At 37.5% G+C, this 17378-nt stretch overlaps 1 protein-coding gene and 1 pseudogene across 2 annotated transcripts in view; both read left to right on the plus strand.

Moving 5' to 3' along the window:
- Positions 1-17378, plus strand: part of LOC101025385 (ADAMTS-like protein 3) — a 261955-nt gene that overhangs the window by 57417 nt on the left and 187160 nt on the right. The window lies entirely within an intron of this gene.
- On the plus strand, positions 3050-3150 carry LOC116276043 (annotated as a pseudogene).

Here is a 17378-nt window from a genome sequence, read left to right on the forward strand (position 1 = left end):
CTTTCCTGGCCCTGAGACAGTACCAATTTCCACCCTACCTTCCAGCTTGGACTTTAATGTCCACTCAGGCTGGAGTTCTCCAATGAAACTGGTAACCTGAGGTCAGGATCCTGCTAGCTACTGTTCTTGGTGGGACATCCCAAGGGCAAGTGGGGGCACAGGTGTGTAACTGTTAGCGATGCCCACTGGAACACCCTGTCTGCATTGCTGTCCAGCACATTTCTAGGCCAGGTGTTATTGATGAAGCTTGTATGTTTCCTTTCGGTTCATGTTGCTCTTCAACTGCAACCTTTGCATAAATTGTCCTGTTTGTTTGGAACATCCCCTCTGCTTTGTATACACTGTTCCTCCCTCTGCCGTCCCTGTCTAACCCTTGCATATCCTTCAGCTCAGTTGTTACTTCCTTTCTTTCTTTCTTTCTCTCTTTCTTTCCTTTCCTTCCTTCCTTCCTTCCTTCCTTCCTTCCTTCCTTCCTTCCTTCCTTCCTTCCTTCCTTCCTTCCTTCCTTCCCTTCCTTCCCTCCCTCCCTCCCTCCTCCCTCCTCCCTCCCTCCCTCCTTCTTCCTTCTTTCCTTCCTTCCATCCTTCTCTCCCTCCCTCCCTCTCTCCCTGCTTGCTTTCTCTTTCTCTTTCTCTTTCTCTCTCTCTCTCCCCTCTCTCCTTCTTCCCTCCCTCCCTCCCTCCCTCCCTCCCTCCCTCCCTCCCTCCCTCCCTCCCTCCCCTTCCTTCCCTTCCTTCCTTCCCCTTCCCTTCCTTCCTTCCTTCCTTCCTTCCTTCCTTCCTTCCTCATTCTGGAATTTTTTTTTCTTATAGCATTTTGACCTCCTGACCCACTGTAACCTTCATGGGTTGCAGTGGGAGAGGAGAAATTAGATTAATGGTGAAACAATTGCACTCGGTGGATTTCTCATGTTAGTCTGGGTGACTTACTTATCCAAACAACAAACCCTGTGGGGATGCTGCATCATGAACTGTTTCAAGAAAACACAATGCGGGATGTGAGGTTTGGAGCAATTTCTGCTGAGCCTCATGTCCCTGGGGTCAGCAGTGATAGCTCAGGACAGTGACTGATGGCCCTTAATATTACCTCTTCCAGGAAACCATTTCAATTACGTTCATCATTCTGCACATGCATACATGCATGATTATTTTGGACAGGTTTCTATTTATAAAAGTTAATAATACGTGGCTACATACATGAATACATTTGGATTATGTGGAAATTAACATACATAACTTACACCTCCCTTCCCAGAGCTGGATTTAACTAATTGAGTACTTTCTCCAAGTCTTCTCTCATCCCCTTTGAGATTCTCATATTAATTCCTTCTCCTCTGCATCCAGCACTGAACATTTCCTCCTCTGTTTTTTCCACCAGGCTTTGAACCCCTAGGGGCAGGGACTATGTCTTCTCATCACTATAGCTCCAGATTGTACTCCGCAGCCTGGCACATAGTAAATGCACAACAAGCATATGTTTGTTGAAGATTATATCCCTTGTCAAAAACCTTAAATAGGTCCTTGTTTCCTCCTCTGAAATAGGCCAACTGCTGACTGGTATTAAAGCCCCTGCACAGCTTGGCCCTGGGTTACCCCTCTTTCCTTATCCCCCATTTCTCTTTGTGTGCCCTGTGCTCTGGCCAGACTGGACTCCATGCCTTCCGCCTTCTGATCTTTGCCTGTGCCAAGGGCGTGCAGAGCTCTTTGTTGAATGTCTGTGTTTTCTGCAATGTCCAGCTTAGTGCCATCTCTTCCAAGTAGTTTTCAGTGAAGTCCTTAGCCTAACAGAGTTTCTTCCTGCTCTTTGAAATAGTCACTTATCTTTGCTTATGGCCCTAAGGATTCATCTGGGTTTGTAATTATTGACATGGATGTCTTATCGTGCTGGAGTCAGAACAATTCTAGAGCAAATCTGCATAACTTTGCTGTTATTCCCATGGACATAGAATAGCTAGAAGATCTACTTCTAGGAGTGACAAGACTTGAAGAAATTCTAATTACATTTTTATTTCTGAGTTTGCTTTAAGAAATAAATTCTTAGGCTGGGTGCGGTGGCTCATGCCTGTAACCTCAGCACTTTGGGAGGCCAACATGGGAGAATCACCTGAGGTCAGGAGTTTGAGACCAGCCTGGCCAACATAGTGAAACCCTGTCTCTACCAAAAAAAAAAAAAGCAAGAAAGAAAATAAATTCTTAAAAAATGTTATTCTTTGTGATAATAAAGAGCCTATCTTTATTTCTTCCTTGTGTATGTGTGTGTGTGTGTTTGTAATTATTTCTATTTTTCACTCTCTTCTTACAACTATGAGGAAGTAATAGTCTCTCCTCCAAATACTGTTAGTCCAAAGGCTTGTTTGGAGAATCAGTCTGTTCTTTGTTTGGACCCTGGCTGCTTGCTTCCAATTCTCAACTCTTTCCACGTGGCAGGCCACCAACAAGGAATAGTGTTCCTAGTCCATTTGGATGAATCCTTCTCTTAATCCCTTCCCTCTGGGATTTAATGCTAACAGGTTTTTAAATTTTACCTTTCAAAATGATTGAGTAAATTTTCCTTTATAATTGGGAAAAGGCAAGATTTTTAACTAAGAATTTTGCTTTTGCATTAGGTTTACACTGCATTAAGATATATATGTATGAAATAGAGCTATGATATACTGTAAATATACATTAAATAAAGCTATGCTCTATTTAAAAACCTGATTCTGAACACATGGTTCTCATGAAAAATTATAATACCTTGAATGGAGACTGACACCTGAGCTGATAGTAGCAGTAGTTTGAAGGAGTAGTCATTCATTCCATCAATCCCTCAACAAATGTTGATTGAATCTCTGTAATGTGGCATCATTCTGGATGTGTGATATTGTAATGTGAAATAGAATTGTATCCAAAGTAATTCCTGCAATTTCAATTTTGAAACTAGAGAAGAAGAGCTTTTTCTTTTTGAAGACCAAGATTACAGTTGCCCTTTATTAAGCAACCTGCATGTATAAGAACTGTATGAGATGTGCCATGTGCCTTATAATTACAGTTTACTCTTCTGCTCCTCTGTGTTTGCTTCAGCAGCACATATATTAAAATTAACAATACAAACAAGATTAGCATGGCCTCTGTACAAGGATGTTGCTTCTCTGTATATACTTATACATTTGGCTTTGGGATCATGCAAATATTTTATATATTTGTAGAATAAAATTAGATTTTAAAAGAACAATCCCTAAGAACAAAAAATAAAATAATAAAAGCAAAAAACCTATGATTCCTATTGGTGATGTTAATCACATAGAGAATAATTATTCTAATTGACTTTAATACACATGAATTTCACTGAAGGTCAGTATATTAAAGGATAAAAGAACTAAAAATGAGATTTAAAACTTTTTGCAATGACCTTATTGTTGATGGTAGATTGGACTTGCTGTTATGAGACTGCTGTGTGGGTGATGTGAGACAAAGCAAATGAACAATACAAATGTGATCATTTGGATTTTTATTCTGGTAATCTTGAAAATCCATTTTCTTGATATGGGAAGAAGGAGACAGAGAAAAAAGACGAAATTAAGTGAAAACTTTATAGTCCTAAAATTGAATTGTAAGTATCTGTAAAAGCTCCTGAGGTCTTTTATCTTAAACAAAACAAAACCAGGACATATTTTCCAGATCCCTTCACTTAAAAGGCCTAATAACAATGAGCAAATGGCCGACTTAATATCAATGATCAAATGCCCAGGTCATGGTCTCTCAACACCATGTCCCATTTAAAAGGAACCAGGAGTCCATGGCAAAATTACTTATTCTGGGTAAAAATATGCAAAAGTAGCCTGGAACATTATGTAATTAATAGGTAGTAAGGAAGCTATCAAGACTACTAGAGTCTCATCAGAAGGACCCAGGAATAAACTTGTCAACACTTTTATAAGCAGAAATTGGGACAGTTTGAGACCAGGTGTGGTGGCTCACATGGGCAATCCCAGAATTTTGAGATGCTGAGGTGGGCGGATCACTTAAGGTCAGCAGTTGGAGACCAGCCTGGCCTACATGGTGAAACCTCATCTCTACTAAAAATACAAAAATTAGCCAGGCGTGTTGGTGCATGGCTATATAATCCCAGCTACAGAAGAATTGCTTGAACCTGGGAGGCAGAGGTTGCAGTGAGCTGAGATCCTGCCACTGCATCCTAACCTGGGTGACAGAGTGAGTCTCCATTTAAAAAAAAAAAAAAAAAGAAGAAGAAATTGGGACAAAATTTGAGCATCAATAAAAGCAAAAGCTGCAAAGGACTTAAGCATGTCAACTATGTTTATACCTCTAAGTTAATAGTAATACTAAAACACATTAGTCGGTGTTGCTGGGTGCTCAGGAATCAACTCATTACATTGAAAACAAATAGAAGGAAAAAACCCAAATATTTTTACTGGCTTTTCTATATGAATGATATCACTGGATAACCAAACACTAGATGAGGAGAATTTGTCTTTACAGAAATATTTCAGTCAATAAATAAAGAAGGGACAATAGAATGAGAATGTCATCATTTTGCAACCCTAATGAACTGATATATGCATTGAATATCAAAGCCAATAAAGTTGCAAAAAGAGAGACAGCCAAACAGTATACATCTCTTGATGGAAGAGCCCAGTACTACCCGTGTAGGATTCTTGCCTTCTGTGGTGCTTCTCGGCCTCCCCAAAATTGAGGCTCTAGATCTAACCACCCATTTATGAGAGTTACAGTGTACAAGGAAACACATTAAACTAAGTCATGGGTTTGCAACCACCAAAATCCAGACAGTGGGAAACTTTACAGGACAAACAATTCAGTTTCTTCAACAAATAAATTGCAAAGGAAAAAGAAAACTAGATAGAGAACCAAAAAGAGTAAGTGAGACTCTAAAGATGTATCCACCAACTGCAAGGAGTGGCCCTTATTTGGATCTTTATTTAAATGAACAAATAGACAAAAAACCTACGACAACACTATTTATGACATTTATAAGAAAATTGGAAAATTAATATTTTCTTGTCAACTCCTAATTTCTAAGGTGTGAAAATGGTATTGGGAATATGTTAAAAAGTATATTTTATGAATACACATGAAAATATTTACTGGTTAAATGATGTTTTGTATAATGGGTGTGGGTGAGTAGTAGAATAAGATTGGACTTGGGTTGCTGATTGTGAGGTTGGGCTATGGGTACTTGGGGTTCATTAGACTTTTCTGTCTACCTTTATGTATATTTGAAATCTTGCGTAGTAAAAGGTAAAAGATAAAAGTAACAACAACAACAAAACAGCATCAACAAAACAAAAATGAAAATCAACTTTGTTGTGAATTGAATAGTTTCATTCCATATTATTAATAAGGAAGTTGTGGCTTGGAGGAGCTAACAGCCTCACCAGGACACAATCAGTCAATGACAAAGCCAATTTCATACCCAGGTCTTTTTCAAGAGGAAACATGTTTGGCCCGGTGCAGTGGCTCATACCTGTAATCCCAGTACTTTGGGAGGCCGAGGCGGGCAGATCACTTGAGGCTAGGAGCTTGAGCACAGCCTGACCAACATGGCAAAACCCCATCTCTACTAAAAATACAAAAATTTGCTGAGCGTGGTGGCTTATGCCTGTAATCCTAGCTACTCAGGAGGCTGAGGCAGGAGAATCACTTGAATCCGGGAGGCAGAGGTTGCAGTGAGCCGAGATCACACCACTGCACTCCAGCCTGGGTGACAGAGAGAGACTCTGTCTCATAAAATAAATAAATAAATAAATAAATAGAGAAAACATGTTCACTTTTTTTTTTTTTTTAAGACGGAGTCTCACTCTATCGCCCAGGCTGGAGTGCAGTGGCGCAGTCTCAGCTCAGTGCAAGCTCCGCCTCCCGGGTTCATGCCATTCTCCTGCCTCAGCCTCCCGAGTAGCTGGGACTACAGGCGCCCGCCACCACACCCGGCTAATTTTTTTGTATTTTTGGTAGAGATGGGGTTTCACCGTATTAGCCAGGATGGTCTCGATTTCCTGACCTTGTGATCTGCCCGCCTTGGCCTCCCAAAGTGCTGGGATTACAGGCATGAGCCACCACGCCCAGCCAACATGTTCATTTTTTTGCCATACTACATTGCATACCTAAAATTAAATAATGCAATTTCAAAAATATCAAATTCACAAGAAAAAATTAATTAGCAGAAAAGCATTTTATAATTAAACGTTTCTTCCATAGATATTTCTTAAATGTTTGGTCCCTGACCTCATTGTCACATTAAAATAAGATATATAATCATACTCAATTAAGTCCAAACTTATGTGTGCAGTAATTTAAAGTTTAATTTTTGAGTATTCCATGAGGCTTTGTAAAAGCATCCCCGTGATACTTCACACATTCTGACACCAGAACAGTTTGAGAAATATTGATTTAGAGGTTGGTGACAAAAGGTTTTTTGAATTTTCAACACACACAAAGGTTAGAATGTGTCAGTGGGCATTACACTCTGAATAGCCATGTTAAGTACTAAAATATTTTAATGACAGAGAGTATGCCCTGCTGTTGGCGGTGAAACTGTGTTACCATTAGCATATTTTACAAGTTGAGTCTATTTTGTGTTCTAACTTGAAGCAGCTTTATTTCCTGCCCCATTACACGATAGTGCTTTTATAATATGTAATAAATATCTCCAATTCAACTCATTTTAAGACATGGATTTATAATGCCATGAACTTGGTGCAAACCTTTAAAATGTTTTAAAACCTATTTTTTCTTAGTTTTAAACCTTAAATTATTCCACTCATGGTTTTTATGTTAAAAAATATTTCATTAAACTTGCCAAATTTTATTGTAAAATACTTGAATAAGAAGTCTAAAAAATAAATGCACAAGATATTTTGTTCTTCCTCAGGTTCAGATGATGAGTATAGGAAATCTTTTTTCTGTGTAGCTCAGTTAGCAATTTTTTATTTTTTGTTATATTTTATTTAGAAGCAGCATATATACTTTTTAAGTTAACAAAATTGGCCCTACCTGGGACTGGAACAGTTTGGCAGAACTATAGGAAGTTACCCTGGAGTTCCATTTTCTCTGCCAGATGTGATTTTGCCATGACTTGATATCTGTCTGTTAGGCCTGACTCTTACCACGTGGCACAGGGAACCTTATTTTAAACAACCAGAGTTCATCAGCAATCTCTTTAAATACCTGGCATGTCTTATCATTCATGAGCATTGAGTGGTCTTGGACCTCACAGTTACATTGTCCCATCTGCACACAGGGAGAACTCTGATGCTTCAGACTCAGAAGCCTCTTAGTAAAGGATTTGGGTGAACAAAGTAGCTTTCCCAGAGGGTCTCTGAGAGCCCCGTGTTCGACTCATACTCAGTTATAATCCAATTCTACATAGATTAACATCTTTACATGTTCCATAGTTTGAGAGAAGGGGACCTCCAGTTCTCTAAACACTCTTAGATGTTGCCTTCTTCTGAAGTAGATTTACAACAAGAAACCTAGAAAACACAGGACACTAGCAGATTTATGTGTTTTTTGTTTGTTTGTGTGTTTTTGGGATGGAGTCTTGCTCTGTTGCCCAAGCTGGGGTACAGTGGCTCGATCTTGGCTCACTGCAACCTCCGCCTCCTGGGTTCAAGTGATTCTCCTGCCTCAGCCTCCTGAGTAGCTGGGACTACAGGTGCACACCACCACAACCAGCTAATTTTTTATTTTTAGTAGAGACGGGGTTTCACCATGTTGGCCAGGCTGGTCTCGAACTCCTGACCTCATGATCTGTCTGCCTCAGCCTCTCAAAGTGCTGGGATTACAGGTGTGAGCCACTGGGCCTGGCCACAGATTTACGTTTTTAAGAGGACATTGCCTTTATGAAACTGCCTTAAACTCATGAGGCAGGACAGGCTGAGATGAGCAAAGATAAACAAAGATGAAAGGCATAGTTTCCAAATAAAATCAAGAGGGAGGAGATGTCAAGCATTCTGGATTCAGCAGAGAATCAGATTAGTGAAAATGAATTCAGAAAAGTTCAGTTACAGAGGATAAGGACAGGGAAATAAAATGAATGAGGAGACTGTAGCTATGTTGGACAGATCTCAGACATCCAATGTAAGTACTTACAAAAGAGAGATCAAATGGAAGAGAGGAAATTCAGTAAGTGCTATAAGACAGTTTTGATTTACTAAAAGCTTTTGTGAAAAAAAATCAAAGCTATCGTTAAATATGTGTCAATTGTAAGATGTATTGCATTTTGATTTCAAAAAATGAAAAAAGGTAGGAAGCAGCTGTAAAGGTAAGCTGAGGCTGGAGCCGAACCGGGATTGAAGACACAAGGCAAATGGCAGTGAGAATAGCCTTTTATTAGGGCTTGTGGGCAAGGTTCCTCGGTCCAAAGGCGTGGGCCGAGGAAGTCGTGCTGAGGGAGGAGGGTAGGGGCTTTTTATAGCCTGAGAGGTAGGGAAGCTGGTTGTGCAAACAGGGCCTGGGGGGTCTTGAAACTACTAGGGCAGGAGTTGAGTAAGGGTCATGAGGAAGGGGTCTCTGGAAACTGTTAACCGAAACTGCTGAACTTGTGGAATGCAAGTGAGCTGCAGGTCATGGGGGAGTGTGGTTGCCCAGCCAGAACTCTGACGCGTGTAAGTCTGCGGGTGTGTACAAGGGTGAAGGGAGTCTTTAACAAAAGGCCTGCTACGCCGGGTAACGCCGCCATGTTGGGTCTAGATTCCTGCCTAACAGCAGCAAGTTAGAATTTAGGAAATGCAGAAACAGAAAAAAATTATGATACAGAAATTGTTATAGGCCATATCCTCTGAGCCTAAGTAGTTCAAATAAACGTCAAGTAAAGAGGTTTGAATCAAAACCTATAAACATTACAAATTTTAAAACACTCTCCTGAAGAAATTATTCATGCAAGAGGAAATGAAAATATAATTACACATTATGTAGAAGATAACAAAAACAACGGTATTCATTTCAGAAATTATCATGTAACTACAGTCTATACTGAGAGGACCTCACATTCTTTTAATAAATGTAAACAATATATTCAGTAAGTGGTGTTGGAACAGTTGGTTAATTTAGAAAAAGTTAATTTAAATTTTTAACATATGTAATTGTAAATTCCAGAGGGATTGAAGAGTTAAATAAAAATTAAACCATAAAAACATAAAAATACCATGAAAGTAAATGCTCCTCAAATTTCTGAGGGAGAAGCTTCAAATGAATGGAAAGTAAAATGTATTCATGGATTTAACTACATAGAAGGCTTAAATGAATACTTGTCGAAAAACATTCAAATGAGAAGTTAAAGTAAAATAACATGTAATACAAATTTTGTAAAGTAGCATGTAAAAGAGTTTTCAAATGGACAAAAAGGAGATAGATGAATAGGTAAAGGAAAATACTTTATTGTTCTAATAGAAAAGCAAGTGACTGGTTAATAATCATATGGACAGATTCAACTTTATTTCTAATCAATAAAATGTAAACCCAAGCAATGACTAAATAGCATTCCCCCACCTCCAGCAATTACTTTCAAAAAAAGAAGTTTGCAAACCCAGTGCTAGTGATGGTGATGGGCAGAGATCAAGTTTATATTGTGCTGTTGAATACTGCTAAGTGCAGTGCTTTTGATAAGCAGTTTTGCAACATGTATTAATGTGGGGAAAAGAAAGAAAGATCAGACTGTTACTGTGTCTATATAGAAAGAAGTAGACATAAGAGACTCCATTTTGTTCTGTATTTGAGATGCTGTTAATCTGTGACCCTACCCCCAACCTTGTCCTTGCAAGAGACATGTGCTGTGGTGACTCAAGGTTTAAAGGATTTTGGGCTGTGCAGGATGTGCTTTGTTAAACAAGTGCCTGAAGGCAGCTTGCTGGTTAAAAGTCATCACCATTCTCTTAATCTCAAGTACCCAGGAACACGTACGCTGCCAAAGGTCGCAGGGACGTCTGCCTAGGAAAGCTAGGTATTGTCCAAGGTTTCTCCCCATGTGATAGTCTGAAATATGGCCTCGTGGGAAGGGAAAGACCTGATCGTCCCCCAGCCTGACACCTGTGAAGGGTCTGTGCTGAGGAGGACCAGTACAAGAGGAAAGAAGGCCTCTTGGCAGTAGTTGGCAGTTGAGATAGAGAAAAGCATCTGTCTCCTGCCCGTCCCTGGGCAATGGAACATCTCGGTATAAAACCTGATTGTATGTTCTGTTTACTGAGAAAGGAGAAAACCGCCTTAGGGTGAAAGGCGGAACTTCCTAGCCCAATGCTGCTCTTTATGCACTAAAAAGGTTTATGGAGATGTTTACATATGCATATCAAGGCACAGCACTTTTCCTTAAACTTATTCATGTCACAGATCTTTATTCATATGTCTTACTGCTGACTTTCTCCCTACAAGGATCCTATTATCCTGCCACTTCCTTTTCTTTAAGATGGTAAAGATAATTATCAATAAATACTAAGGGAACTCAGAGACTGGTGCCGGCATAGGTCCTCTGTATGCTGAGCACCGGTCCCCTGGGCCCACTTTTTCTTTCTCTATACTTTGTCTCTGTGTCTCATTTCTTTTCTCAAGTCTCTCGTTCCACCTAACGAGAAACGCCCACAGGTGTGGAGGGGTAGGCCCCCCCTTCATATTAAGAACCTCAGAAATATCTTTAGTTTTTGACTCAGCAAATACTGTTTCAGGGAATTTCTCAAGGGAATATTTGAAGTAAAAAGAATGCTTCCTGCAAAAATACATTGATATTATTTATAATACTTGACAACCAGAAACAATCTAAATGTTAAACCATAAGGGAATGGCTAAGTAAATTATGGGATTTCTGAGATGGAATATTACTAATTTTTATTATGCTTATACATTTGAAATAACAGGAAATGCTAACTTGATATCCTTAAGTTAAAAGATCAGGTCACAGAATCACATAGCAAATCTACAATTTTATTTATATGTGAACAGAAAGAAAAACCTCATGAAAAAGCAAAAATGGTAACAGTGGTTATCACTGGGTTGTGGAATTAGGAGTGTTTTAAATTTTCTTTTAAATGTATTCTCCAGGATTACTACAAATGAGCATATAATACTTTGATCATTAAAATATGATTAAAATTTTCTTTCTATATAGTGATGAAGAAGCACTTGGGAAAGGATTAACAATACTTAATTAACAATTAAGATATTTTGAAGGTTGGCGGCAATTTTAATACAAAGAAAGGATTAGGGGAATGGACATCTGAGGCTCAACACTTGTTTAATAGTGTCCACTTTTTTCTATTCCTGGTTCTGATTTCCCTTCTTGTTTTTTTTTTAATTTTTAAATTTTATTTATTCATTTATTTATTTTTATTTTTATTTTTTGAGACAGAGTCTCACTCTGTCGCCAGGCTGGAGTGCAATGGTGCAGTCTCAGCTCACTGCAATCTCCACCTCTTGGGTTCAAGTGATTCTCCCACCTCAGCCTCCCGAGTAGCTGGGATTACAGGCACATGCCACCACACCCAGCTAATTTTTGTATTTTTAGGAGAGATGGAGTTTCACCATGTTGCCCAGGATGGTCTCGATCTCCTGACGTCTTGATCTGCCTGCCTTGGCCTCCCAAAGTGCTGGGGTTACAGGTGTGAGCCACCATGCCTGGCATATTCATTTATTTTTAACATTTGTGGGTACCTAGTAGGTGTATATATTTATGGGATATGTGAGATATTTTGAATCAGGCATGCAATGCACAATAATCACATCAGGGTAAATAGGGTATCCATCACGTCAAGCATTTATCCTTTCTTTGTGTTCAATCAAATTATACTCTTAGTTATTTTAAAATGTATAGTATATTATTGTTGACTCTAGTCACCCTGTAGTGCTACCAGATACTAGATCTTGTTCATTTTATCTAACTATATTTTTGTACTCATTAGCCACCCCCACTTCCCCCACCGCCACTATCCTTCCTAGCCATTGGTAAGCACCATTCTACTGTGTATCCCCATGAGTTCAGTTGTTTTAATTTTCTTTAGCTTCCACAAATAACTGAGAACATGTGAAGTTTGTCTTTCTGTACCTGGTTTATTTCACTTAACATAATGACCTCCAGTTTCATCAATGTCATTGCAAATTACAGAATCTCATTCTTTTTTTATAGCTGAAGAGTACTCCATCGTGTATATGCATCACATTTTTTTTTTATGCATTCATCTGTTCATGGACCCTTACGTTGCTTCCAATTCTTAGCGATTGTGAATAGTGCCGTAAAAAACATGGGAGGGCAGATATCTCTTCGATATACTGATTTCCTTTCTTTTGGGTATATATCTAGCAGTGGGATTGCTAGAACATATGATGGTTCTATTTTTAGTTTTTTGAGGAACCTCCATACTGTTCTCCATAGTGGTTGTGCTAATTTACATTCCCACCAACAGTGTATGAGGGTTCCCCTTTCTCCACATTCTTCCCATTATTCATTATTGCTTGTCCTTTGGATAAAAGTCATCTTAACTGGAGTGAGATGTTATCTCATTGTAGTTTTGATTTACATTTCTCTGAAGATCAATAATCCTGAGTACCTTTTCATATGCCTGTTTGGACTCAAGCAATCCTCTCATCTCAGCCTCTCCAGTAGGTGGGACCACAGGCTTTTTAACTTTATGTGATCCCACTTGTCTTCTTTTGCTTTGGTTACCTGCACTTGTGGGGTATTACTCAAGAAATCTTTGCCCAGTCCAATATCTGGGAGAAGTTCCCCAATGTTTTCTTTTAGTAGTTTCATAGTTTGAGGCCTTAGACTTAAAAATTTAATCCATTTTGATTTGATTTTTGTGTATGACAAGAGATGAGTGTCTAGTTTTATTCTTCTGCATATGGACATCCAGTATTCCCAGCATCATTTATTGAAGAGACTGTCCTTTCCCCAGTGTATGTTATTGGCACCTTTGTTGAAAATGAGTTCACTGTAGATGTATGCATTTATATCTGGGTTCTCTATTCCATTGGTCTATATGTCTGTTTTTTATGGCAGTACCATGATGTTTTGGTTACTACAGCTCTGTGGTATAATTTGAAGTCAGGTAATGTGATTCCTTCAGTTTTCTTATTTTTGGTCAGGAAAGCTTTGGCTATTCTGTTTCTTTTGTGGTTCCATATAAATTTTAGTATTATTTTTTCTCTTTCTGTGAAGAATGTCATTGATATTTTGATATGGATTGCATTTAATCTGTACATGACTTTTGGTATTATGGACATTTTAATGATAATGATTCTTCCGACCTATGAATATGGAATATCTTTTCATTTTTTTGGTGTGTCCTCTTCAATTTCTTGCATCAACGTTTCATAGTTTTCATTGTAGAAATATTTCATTTCTTTGGTTAAGTTTATTTCTAGGTATTTTATTTTATTTGTAGGTATTGTGAATGGGACTGCTTTCTTGATTTCTTTTTCAGACAGTTTGCTATTGGCATATGGAAATGTTACTGATTTTTGTATGCTGACTTTGTGTCCTGCAACTTTCCTAGATTTGTCAGTTCTAATAGTTTTTTTGTGGTATCTTTAGGTTTTTCCAAATATAAGATCATGTCATCTGAAAACATGGATAATTTTACTTCATCCTTTCCAATTTGGATGCCCTTTATTTATTTCTCTGTCTGATTGCTCTAGCTAGGAATTCCAGTACTATGTTGAATAACGGTGGTGAAATTGAGCATCCTTGTCTTGTTGTTGATCTTAGAGGAAAGGCTTGCAATTTTTTGTCATGCAGTATGATACTAGCTGTGGGTCTGTTTTATATGGCTTTTATTATGTTGATGTATGTTCCTCCTATATCTAATTTTTTAAGTTTTATTTTTATCATGAAGGGATATTGAATTTTATTAAATGCTTTTCCAGCATCAATTGAAATGATCATATGGTTTTTGTCCTTCATTCTGTTGATATGATGTATCACATTGATTTGCATGTTAAACCATCCTTGCATCCCTGGGATAAATCCCACTAGGTCATGATGAATGATCTTTCTAATTTATTGTTGATTTCAGTTTGCTAGTATTTTGTTGAAGATTTTTGCATCAGTGTTAATCAGGGATATTGGCCTGTAGTTTTCTTTTTTTTGATGTGCCTTTGGTTTTACTATCAGGGTAATACTGACCTCAGAGAATGAGTCTGGAAGTATTCTCTCCTTGATTTTTCAGAATAATTTGAGTAGGATTAGTATTAGTTCTTGTTTAAATGTTTGGGAGAATTCAGTAGTGAAGTCATTGCATCTTGGGCTTTTCTTAGGAGCCTTTTAATTGTGGGTTCAATCACATTACTTGTTATTGGTCTGTTCAGGTCTTGAATTTATTCTTGGTTCAGTCTTGATAGGTTGTATGTGTCTAGGAATTTATCCATTTTTTTCTAGGTTTTTCAATGTATTGGCATATAGTTGCTGGTAACAGCCACTAATTATCTTTCAAATTTCTTTGGTGTCTCTTATAATGTCTCCTTATTTATCTCTGATTTTGTTTGAGTCTTTTTTTTTCTTTGTCTGGCTAAGGGTTTGTTGATTTTGTTTATCTTTTCAAAAATCAACTTTTTGTTTCATTGATTTTTTTTTTGTATTTTTTGTGTTAATTTCATTTATTTGTGCTCTAATGTTTATTATTTCATTTCTTCTGCTAATTTTGGGTTTGTTTTCTCTTGCTTTTCTAGTTCTTTAAGATGCATCATTAGGTTGTTTATTTAGAGCTTTCCACTTTTTTGTTTTGGTGTTTATTGCTATAAATTTATTAGTACTACTTTCGCTGTATTACATCAGTTTTGGTATGTTGTATTTCCATTTTCATTTTTAATTTCCTCCTTAATTTCTTCATTGGCCCACTGGTCATTCAGAAGCATATTGTTTAATTTCCATGTGTTTGCATAGTTTCCAAAATTCCTCTTGTTACTGATTTCTAGTTCTATTCCATTGTAGTCAGAGAAGGTATTTGATATGATTTCAATTTAAATTTTTTTTGAAGACTTGTTTTTGGCCTAACATGTGGTCTATCCTTGAGAACGAGCCATTTGCTGAGGAGAAGAATGTGTATTCTGCAGCCATTGGATGAAATGTTCTATAAATATCTATTAGGTTCATTTCATCTGTAGTGCAGATTAGGTCCAGTGTTTCTTCGCTTATTTTCTTCTGGATGATCTATCCAATGCTGGAAGTGGGGTGCTGAAGTCTCCAACTATTATTGTATTGGAACCTATGTCTGTCTTTAGCTGTAATACTATTTGCTTTATTTATCTGTGTGATCCAGTGTTGGGTGTATACATATTTATAATTGTTATATCCTCTTGGTGTTTTGACCTCTTTATCATTATATGATGACCTTCTTTGTGTCTTTTTTATAGGTTTTGTCTTGAAATATATTTTGTTTAAGTACAGCTACCGCTGCTCTTTCTTGGTTTCCATTGACATGGAATATCTTTTTTCATCTCTTTTTTTCAGTCTATGTGTGTCTTTATAGGTGAAGTGTGTTTTTGTAGGCAACACATCATTGAGTCTTATTTTTTATTCATTTAGCCACTCTATGTCTTTTGATTGGAGTGTTTAGTCCATTTACATTCAATGTTATTATTTATAAGTTTGGACTTTTGCCATTTTGTTATTTGTTTTCTGGTCTTCTCCTCGTTCCCCACCCCCTTCCTATTTTCTTTTTAGTGAGGGTGATTTTCTCTGGTGGTATGTTATAATTTCTTGTTTTTAATTTTTATATATCTGTTGTATGTTTTTTGATTTGAGGTTATCATGAGGCTTACAAATACTATCTGGTAACTCATTATTTTAAACTGATGACAACTTAACACTGATTGTATAAACAAACTAACAAGCAAAGAGAAAACTAATATAAATTCTACACTTAATCTACACCCTCCTGCTTTTAAACTTTTTGTTTCCATTTATATCTTATTATACTGTGTATGTCCTGAAAAGTTCTAGTTATTATTTTTGATAGGTTCATCTTTTAATCTTTCTACTCAAGATTTGAATAGTTTATGCACCCGCAATTACAGTGGTATAATATTCTCTGTTTTTCTGTGTAGCTACTATTACTGATGAGTTTTGTACCTCAGATGATTTTTTATTGCTCATTAAAGTCTTTTTCTTTCAGGTTAAAGAATGCCCTTTAGCGTTTCTTGTAGGACAAGTCTGGTGTTGATGAAATCTCTCTGTTTTTGTTTGTCTGGGAAAGTCCTTATTTCTCCTTCATGTTTAAAGGGTATTTTTGCTGGATATACTATTCTAGGATAAAGGGTTTTTTTTTTTTTTTCTCCTTCAGCAGTTTACATATGTCATGTTACTCTCTCCTGGCCTGTAAATTTTCCACTGAGGAGTCTACTGCCAGATGTATTGGGGCTCCATTGTATGTTGTTTCTTTCTCTTGCAGCTTTTAGGATCCTTTCTTTATTCTTAACCTTTGGGAGTTTGATTATTAAATGCTTTGTGGTAGGCTTCTTTGGGTTAAATCTGCTTGGTGTTCTATAAGCTTCTTGTACTTGAATACTGATATTTTTTCTGTAGGTTTGGGAAATTCTCTGTTATTATCCTTTTGAGTAAACTTCCTACCACAATCTTTCTCTCTACCTACTCTTTAATATCAATAACTCTTAGATATCCCCTGTTGAGGCTATTTTTTGAACCTATAGGCATACGTCGTTATTTTTAATTTTTTTTCTTTTGTCTCCTCTGTGTATTTTCAAATAGCCTGTCTTCAAGCTCACTAATTCTTTCCTCTGCTTGATCAGTTCTGCTCTTAAGAGATTCTGATGCATTCTTCTATTTGTTAATTGCATTTTTCAGCTCCAGAACTTCTGCTTCATTCTTTTAAATTATGTCAATCTCTTTGTTCGTTTTGTCTGATAGAATTCTGAATTCCTTCTCTGTGTTATTTTGGATTTCATTGAGTTTCCTCAAAACAGCTATTTTGAATTCTCTGTCTGAAAGGTCACATATCTCTGTCACTCCAGAATTGGTCACTGGTGCCTTATTTAGTTTGTTTGGTAAGGTCATGATTTCCTGGATGGTCTTGATGCTTGTGGATGTTTGTCAGTATCTGGGCATTGAAGAGTTGGATATTTATTGTAGTCTTCTCAGTCTGGGCTTGTGTGTACCCATCCTTATTGGGAAGGCTTTCTAAGTATTTGATGGGACTTGGGTATTGTGATGTAAGTCTCTGGTCACTGCAGCCATATTTGCTTTATTGGGCATCCCAAACCCAATAACCCTGTGGCTCTAACAGACTTGTAGAAGTACCACCTTGGGAAAATCACTGGGTGTAAAAACTATACCTCTGTGGATCTCAGTTTCAAAAAGACCACCTCAGGGTGATGATTCAGGGACAGAATTGTCAGAGAACAGGCAACAAAGTGGAGTGCTAT

This window comes from Papio anubis, chromosome 7 (assembly GCF_008728515.1).
Source record: "Papio anubis isolate 15944 chromosome 7, Panubis1.0, whole genome shotgun sequence".
NCBI classification, from domain to species: domain Eukaryota; kingdom Metazoa; phylum Chordata; class Mammalia; order Primates; family Cercopithecidae; genus Papio; species Papio anubis.